Here is an 8927-nt window from a genome sequence, read left to right on the forward strand (position 1 = left end):
AGGGGCTCTGTCTCTTAGGGCCAACGTGTCCCCTCCCTGAAAATGGGAGTTCTGATGACAATGCCCTGACTAGGGCTCTGACAAGGTAGAATAATTCTTACTGGATGATCAGAACCAAATCCAGATTTCTTTGGGAATCTGTCCAACATTCTTTAGAAGGCTGATAAAGTACATTTCTGTTTATCAGGAACCTCCTTTAATCTGCCCCCCCCCCAAAAGTAGCCTCATGCAAGGGCACCTAGTTCCCGGCCAATCCACACCCACACATGGTCAAATTTCCTTGCTGCTTCACAAAGGTGCTTCTTTTGCTGGCCCTGGTGTTTGCAGAGAATTGTGAAGATTTCCATGACCTTTAAGAGTGAATACTCAGGAAAAGGTAAGAATCAGTAATGAGACAGCTCTCAGGATGAGAGAATATACTTGTTGGGGTATTACTACAGAGAAGACAAAAAGAATTGCAAAGTTACCCTAAAATAATGCAATTAACAAAAGGAAAAATGAAATGAGCAGCCAGTACTCAAAAGAGAAATGGCTATCAATTTGAGGAAAATATTTGCTATTGTTAGACAACGGGGAAATGGAAATGAGACCTACTGATTCTAGCACATAAAAGTCATCATGGCCACCATCAGGAGAAACAATGGTCTCTAGTGCTGCTGAGGATCTGGGGGAAAAGGAATCTCAATACTAAGAAGAAATTCCCTTAGTATCCAGCTACACTGCTTCTAGGTATACAACCAAAGCCTTAAAGTCTCCAACAGAGACACCTACAGACTGATGGGTGTCACTGCATTATTAGTAACAGCCACTATATAGAACCAGCCTAGATGACCATCAGTGTGGACAAAGAAAATGTGGTGTGCATAATCAATGGAATTGTATTCAGTCTTAATAAAAAGTTAAGTCACTCACAGTTGACTATATGAGCACAGCCACAACATTAAGTTAGACACATATGACACGGAAGGAAAACTCTTGGACATTTTCTATCATTTATGGAGTTTAGATTAATATACCTGTGTATGTGTACAAATGTGTAATATGCATTAAACTTTTCTAAATTGAAATCTTCTATGAGTTCAATGGTGGTTTCTATAAAGTATAATTAATTTTATTGAAATTATGTTCGTTTGCAGTTTCTTTTGCATGTTTTAGGAGTACTATTCTCTTTTATAAATTGCTCGAATAGCAAATGACAGGTTCTCGCAACATTCACAATGTGTACATTATTACTTTTATGGCATATAACTCTAAATGATATTGGACTTTTCATTTAAATTAATGATTTTCATTGTGTTTAAATTATATATAACACTGTGATTTAAATGTTTTAGGACATTTTTAAATGTTATTACACATCAATATATAAACTTAAAACAGAAGGTTGACAGGATGAAAGACTGCATTTGGGTGCCACTTGAGTGTGAAGTGACACTGGGAAAATGACAACAAAGCCTGTTTCCTACTAAGGACAGGGCAGAGTTAGAGACCTGAGGGTGTCCACATTCAGTGAAACCATTGTCTTAGTGACTTGATTTGAAAACAAATGACAGAAGATGGAACAGGCACAGGCAAATATTGCCAAACCATCCACTCTAGAGTGCGGATCTCCTCAATGTCAAGATTTCAGCAGCCCCCAGCAGAAGGAAAGAAGGGAGACCATTGCGGTGGTCAGCTGTTCAGAAGTTCCCACACTGTAACAACTCAGAGCAGCAAAATGAAGATATGGAAACAATGTTAATTTCTGTAGATATGTATCAAAACTTCATTATAAGGGAAGAAATACACAGTTGTGAAGAGAAGGGACTGGCTGATGTGCTCTTTGTCCTCAATTAATTGGAGTATTGATTGTTGTCCTTCCAAGAAGTGTCTAACAGTGAACATTGACCTTCAAGTCCATTGACACTGGGTTTTCCCCAGGTTTTAAAATTGTGAGAAGTGACTGCAATTTCTAAATCCTCATATCAAATTACAAATAAAAACACCATTGTAGTTCTTACAGATACAGTAGAAGAGTTGTTACAAAGTTGTAGGAAACACACACATAATTAAAGAGGTCAGAGGGCAACTCTCTGAGAGTAGAAAAGATGACTAAGGGACGGGATGAGGACGATGTTGAGAAATGAACACGAGTCTTGTCAGGACTGGTCGCCAAGGCTTTTTTATTTGTAACGAAGAGACAAAGGGGCACTGTTATCTGGTGAGTGGAATGCAGAACCTTTCAGAGATGTCAGCATCTCAGAGCAAAGTCCAAGGAGAGAAACCAGAGGAGAGGGAAGCAGGCCTGGACCAGTCTGCTGAGCATGGCTTCCTCCTACAACACTTAATGAAGTCTTCTTCAGCTTTAGCAACAACCACCAGACTGTTGGCTATTGCCACAGCATCCACTGCTGACACCACTGCTGCCACAGCAGCCACTGCTGCCACCACTGCTACAGCATCCAGAGCTCTGGTGTCTGCGACGGAGAGATCTGCGGGGCCTGTGGTGGCTCAGGCAGCAGCCACCACCGCCAGAGCTGCAGCAGCCCCCGGAGCTTGAACCACAGCAGCCCCCGGAACCCAGACTGCAGCAGGAAGAGACAGGAGGGCACTTAGGGGGACACTTAGGAGGACACTTTGGGGGGCACTTTGGGGTCTGGCACTTGGGAGGGCACTTGGGGGTGCACTTGGGAGGGGGCTGGCACTGTTGCTGGCTCTGCTGGCAGGACATCTCAGCTGGTGGATGCTCAGGAGCTGCAAGAGAATCACAAACACGTCAGACACCAGACACTGTGGCCACCTGAAACATTCTGGCTACCTGATTTTTACCTATAAGCCTCAAAACAACCATTCATGGTCCTTTCTTTTATAATATACTCACGCTGTCACAATATGTTCATCATGAATTCAGAACCTCAGAAACCCATGCACTAAGATACTCATTGTCACCCAGTATCCGGAAGCTCTGAATGATTATCTCGTGACAACTGAAAATGTGTACTGGTCTTAGTCCTCACACGACTGCCGGTATACGGATTATTTCAGAGAAAAGCCATTGAAAAGCAAAGAGTAATCACTGCTTGAAGGTGATTTTGTTTAAAGTCAGCATTTGAGACCTTCTAGATTACTGATAGGGGAAAAATATGAAAGAAAAATATGCAAGCCCACTTAAATTTGCCATGAAACTGTAAACCTCCATGTGAGTTCAGAGTTCAAAGTATTCCAAATCACCACCTCCACAGGTTAAGGGTGACAAAGTCAGTGTCATCCTGGCGGTGTCCTCTTGATCAGAGAAATGTGTGAACAGATCCCAAAACCCTGGTTCTGTTTCTTTCCCAAGCCTAAATGAGACTGTTGACCTTTCCTGATGTTCCCTTCTTCAGGAGTTAGAGAAAGCATTTTCTTCACAGGCCAATGCCTCCTGTTCAGAAGCTCAGGTCTCTGTGCTCAGCATCCCCTTCCAAGGGTTCCTATACAGTGAAGGTACATGGTCCTCTCCAGAGTCAGAATGACCCAAGTATTCCAGTGCCTTCCAGAGCTTGTGTGTGTTCATGTCCCCATTTCCTCACCCCTCACTCTTCACCATGTTTTATGATCTATCAATGTCCTCTAGGTGGGGAGACCCCTCCCAGACTCCTGTCCTACTCCAGTCCAGCAACCCCTCTGGAAAAGTCTCTGCTTTTGCCTCCCATGGACACTTACCAAGTTGACAGGCAGCTCAAGATCTGTGGGTATCTCAGGAGGTGAGTGATGGAAGTGCCCTGTCCCTCAGCCCTTTTATTCTGATCCTGGGCTCTGCCTCAACCTGTCAGAGAGTGTGTGGACAGGGGTGGATCTGCCTAGTGACACCACATCGTCATGTGACTGGTGATGACCAGATGATCCTAACACCCTTCCTCCATGGGCCCAAGGTGTGCTGCATCTATCTTAGGACATGGTTTAGGCATGAAGGGAGGAAGTGGATTCCTGGATCCTTAAACCTGGCATTCCCACAGAGTCCTTGCCTCATGAACCAGTCATACTTCTGGCTTCCTCCTTTTCTCCTGATTCTTTGTGTGATATCTTCAGCTGATAGCCCAGTTGAGATAATAAAACCTTGAATGTCAGCTTCCATCCATGTAATTCCCAACTGTGCCTATATGGGTGCAGTGTAGATGCCAAAATTATCAGAAGCCTACATAATACATCCTGTTCAGCACCAAGTTATGCTGAGGTGTGGTTCTGAAAGTCTATCTGCCCTGCTTCATTTCCCCCTTAACCATTACAGTGGAATGTTAGGGAGACTATTTATAGAATATTATGAAAATGAATGAAATATTGAAGCAGTAAAATGTAGCTGGTAAAAATAGAGCATCATGGTACACAGCGTACAGCACTGTGTTCAAATTGCTAAATACAGGGTGAGGATACTGTTCTCTAGAGACAGAAATGGAGAGATGATCCTCAGTGAAGAATACACACTGCTCCTGTAGAGGATCTGAGTTTGGTTCCCAACAACTACGTTGAACAGCTCACAGCCCCTGGAAATCCATCTTGAGGGCCTCTAACACCCTCTTTTTCCCTCCAAGGTACAAACACACTCACACTCATGCGTGTACGCGCGCGCACACACACTCACACCCTTAAAAATAAAAATGTAATCTTTTAAAACAAAATATATGGGGATGTGCAATTATTGATCTATATATATAATTTCCCAAGATGTGATAATGGTATGCATTAATTATAAAAATGCAGTTTTGTACCAGAGAGAGGGGGTATCCTCACTTGGTCTGTTTCTTTAATTTGTTTGGCATATAAATTTATATTGAATATTTCTTGAATTTACATGTAATCCTACTTTAGGAATGTGCTGCTCTTGTCTTTAGCATTTCAATGTTTCTGTAAACTTTAGCAGCTAGCATATCCCTCTCTAGGAACCAGTGTGCTGTTCTTGGGGAAGTCAAATGGCTCATTAGTAAGAAGAACATCAGGAAAAGTGTTCACATAAAGCAGAAGAAATCATGTTATTCACCTTTAAGAAATAGAGAAATAGAATCAATCTACTCCTTCATGTGAGACAAACGCCAGTGGTTTCTACCCCTGATTGACAGAAGTCAGGCTATTTTAAATAGATTCTCTCATTAGTGGTTCACAAGAATGTGTTTCTGTGGTCATTTGTCTTCTCTGGGTGCCTGATTTCCATTTATATTCTACATGCCTATTGACTGTATGAACATAATACTTTGAGTTTTGATATTTTCAGGATTTAATGGAAATAGCTCTGATTCATTATAGACAGATATGTTTATAAAGAGACATACTTTAAGACTGCACCAAAAAATAAGACATGTCAGAGACAAAGGCAAAGAAAATCTAGACTAAACCTGCAAAATCTCTTCTCCGTAAATGCTGGTCGACCTGAAAGTCCCAAACTTGGTGAATAAATTGTGCCTGGGATACATGAGCACGTTGAGCACAAATAAATGTAATAGAGAAGCATGAATATTTATTAATGTGTGGAGAGCTTCATGTATAGAGATATGTGCCTCTCCACCTTCTATCATCTTTAATCTGCCTGCATGTTTGAATATCATTTCCCTTTGTCCATACATCTAGTATTTATACATACTCAAAATTTTAACTGAAAATATAGCCTCTTAAGTCCCTTGATCTTTTTTGACTGTGTTGCAGCATCAGACGCATAGAAGACCCTAACCCTCCCAATGGTAACTGCCACAAAGTCAGTAGCTAAGACTCGTTCAGGACTGTGTACCAGTTAACACAAGGAGAAATCTTATGACATAGAGCCTTTAGAATGACTGTACCTGAAGCTTTTCCCACCTGCTCTCAAATTTGTTCTCAGGTAAATAATTTCATTTTCTGTTTTTTTTTTTCATAGAACTTTTTCTTCTTTTTTTGGTATCTTGGTATGTTTATTTATTTTTTTAAATTTTTTTCCATTCAAAAATTTACACTTCCTCCCCTCCTCTCATTTCCCTCTGGCTCCACCACTCCCCCTCCTTCCTCTCCTTTCCTTTTTAAGAAAGGGCAGGGAACCCTCCCCTGTGGGAAGTCCAAGGCCCTCCCTCCCTACATCTAGGACTAGGAAGCTTTGCATCCAAATAGACTAGGGTCCCAAAAAGTCAGAATATGCAGTAGAAACAAGTCCCAGTGCCTTTATCAATGGCTTCTCAGTCAGCCCCCATTGTTAGCCACATTCAGAGAGTTCGGTTTGATCACATGCTCATTCAGTACCCGTCCAGCTGGATTTGGTGAGCTCCCATTAGAACAGGCATACTGTCTCAGTGGGTGGACCAACCTCTCGTGGTCCAGACTTCCTTGTTCATCTCCCTCCTTCTGCTCTTCAACTGGACCCTGGGAGCTCAGTCCATTGCTCTGATGAGGGTCTCTGTCTCTATCTCCATCCACAGCCGGAGGAAGATTCTATGGTGATATTTGAGATAAACATCAGTGTGATAATGGGGCAAGGCCAGTTCAGGCACCTTCTGCACTGCTGCCCAAGGACCTAGCTGGGTACATCTCTGTGGACAACTGGGATCCCCTCAAGAGCCAAGTCTCTTGTCAACCCTAAAATAGCTTTCATTTTCTGTTTTTTAGTCATGATTTCCTCTAAATTATAGGTTACAAACTTTACTTGCTGCAATAATGCAGCTTAGTTCAACAGTTTTATTTCTATTTAATCCATGATGTTTAATGTATTCAGATGAAATCTTTAACAAACTTTCTTAGGGTTTCTGTTTTTCTTATCTTCAGTAGTTGAACACATCCATCCTGTAGCTACTTGGTGATGTCTAATCCTCTCACTGGCTTCTTCATTGAAGTGGAAGCTTAGGAACAGATACTCCTAACACTTGGCTCATCCCATGGGAACCTGAGCCAGAGTGAGGTATGTGTTCACATGACCCTGAGAGATCTTTTCCTGTCTCACTGCTTTGATTTTAGTCTCCTCCTCCATTGTTCCAAACGGCTTAGAAGCTGGAAGATGTCAAGACACAATCCTTGGTTTCCCCGATGGTAATTAAGAATGGCTCACCTCAGGATTCTAGGGTGATGTGGCTGAGATGCCAGCTAGTCCAGACTTCTGTCCCTGTGCATGGCAACACCCAGTCTCTGGGTTTACCTCCTGTACATAGGTGTGCATGCGTGTCACGCTAGCTGGAAAAGACTAGAGTCAGCCTTGAGCGTGAGCTCAGGAGACTTAGGCCTCAAGACAATATAAAATGGTTGACATTCTGAGGGCTTCAGTTATCAGATATTTCTCTTTATAATGTTATTTTTCCATATCATGGAATATAAGAGAACACTGAAAACTCTGAAAGGAATTCAAATAAGAAATGTTCTTTTCTTTGCACCACAGAAGCCATAAATCAAGAGAATTGGATGGTTTTTTGAGATGTTTGTTCTTTACTGTCTGTTTAACAATCACGCATGATGTGTCAATATACTCAAAGTATAAAATCTATAAATCACTCAATTTTAATTAACATCTTCTGAAATAATGCTATTGGATTATTGCTTGTGGTATTAAATATATTGGTGATATGTAATAAAACTATTAAAATCTCTCATTATTTGAAGAACTCTTCAAACAGTGATAAAACATTACAGAAACAGTAATGCTTATCCCATCTCTCTCTCACTCACTCTCTCTCCTCCTTTGTGTATGTGCATATGCGTGTGTGTTTATGAATAGTCCAGGCGTCAGCTTTGATTGGTTCACTTCAGTATTCTACCGCCATCAATAGATGGATCATAAAGCTAAAACTAAGCAATGAAGCTACAAAGGAAATCTTCACACTAGATTAAGCTGATTCAACACACATGGTCAAAACATCACCAGATGCAAAGTATAGTTTGTTCTCTGTAGCCATGAGAGATGTCCTAAAATATAACATACTTTGACTTTAAGAATATCTTAAATGTGAAAGAATTAAAATGATTTTGCTTTACCAGACTAGAAATCAAGTGTAACCACAAAATAAAAAAACACATAAAAACAATTGAGCCTAAACAATAAACTCTTGAATGACAAGTGTGTGATAGAAAATTTAGGAAGGAAATTTTCTTAATTTGTAAGATCAAATAAAAACAAATACAAATACAACAAAGGGGATTTGTTTTCTTAGCTTTTTTATTGATTTTTATTGAGCTCTACCTTTTCCTCTGCTCCCCTCTCTGATTCTGCCCTCTCCTTCCACACTCCCCCAATGTCCTGTGCTCCCAATTTACTCAGGAGATCTTGTCTTTTGCTACTTCCCATGTAGATTAGATCTATGTATATCTCTCTTAGGGTCCTCATTGTTGTATAAGTTCTCTGGGATTGTGATTATGGGCTGGTTTTCTTTACTTTATATTTAAAAACCACTTATGAGTGAGTACATGTGATAATTGTCTTTCTGTGTCTCGGTTTCTTTACTCAAAATGAAGTTTTCTAACTGCACATGGCACAATCGGTTAGCCCACAATACTTACATGACAGTGCAGGAAGAACTTTCATTTTTAATTGAAAACAATTCTTTTCATAGAATATATTCTGATCAGGTTCCCTCCTCCTTTGTATACTCCCAGATACTCCTCACCTCCTTCAAATCTATGACTTCTTTCTCTCTCTTTTTAGAAAGAAATCAGGCAAGTGAGAAACAAACAAAACAGAATAAACAAGGCAGGGGAGAAGAGGAGAGAACAGGAGGGAATGGAAACTGTATCATTATGTAAAATAAATAAAATCAAATATAATAAATTTAAAAATATAAAAAAACACACTAGAAACATATATATATGTGGAGCCAACAACATTTGTTCAAATGTAAAATTCCTATAAACACAAAATCAGAAACCATAATATATAAATAAGTTCGAGACCAGCCTGGTCTACAGAGCTAGTTCCAGGACAGGCTCCAAAGCCGCAGAGAAACCCTGTCTCGAAAAACCAAAAATAAATAAAT

This window comes from Microtus ochrogaster, unplaced genomic scaffold (assembly GCF_000317375.1).
Source record: "Microtus ochrogaster isolate Prairie Vole_2 unplaced genomic scaffold, MicOch1.0 UNK16, whole genome shotgun sequence".
NCBI classification, from domain to species: domain Eukaryota; kingdom Metazoa; phylum Chordata; class Mammalia; order Rodentia; family Cricetidae; genus Microtus; species Microtus ochrogaster.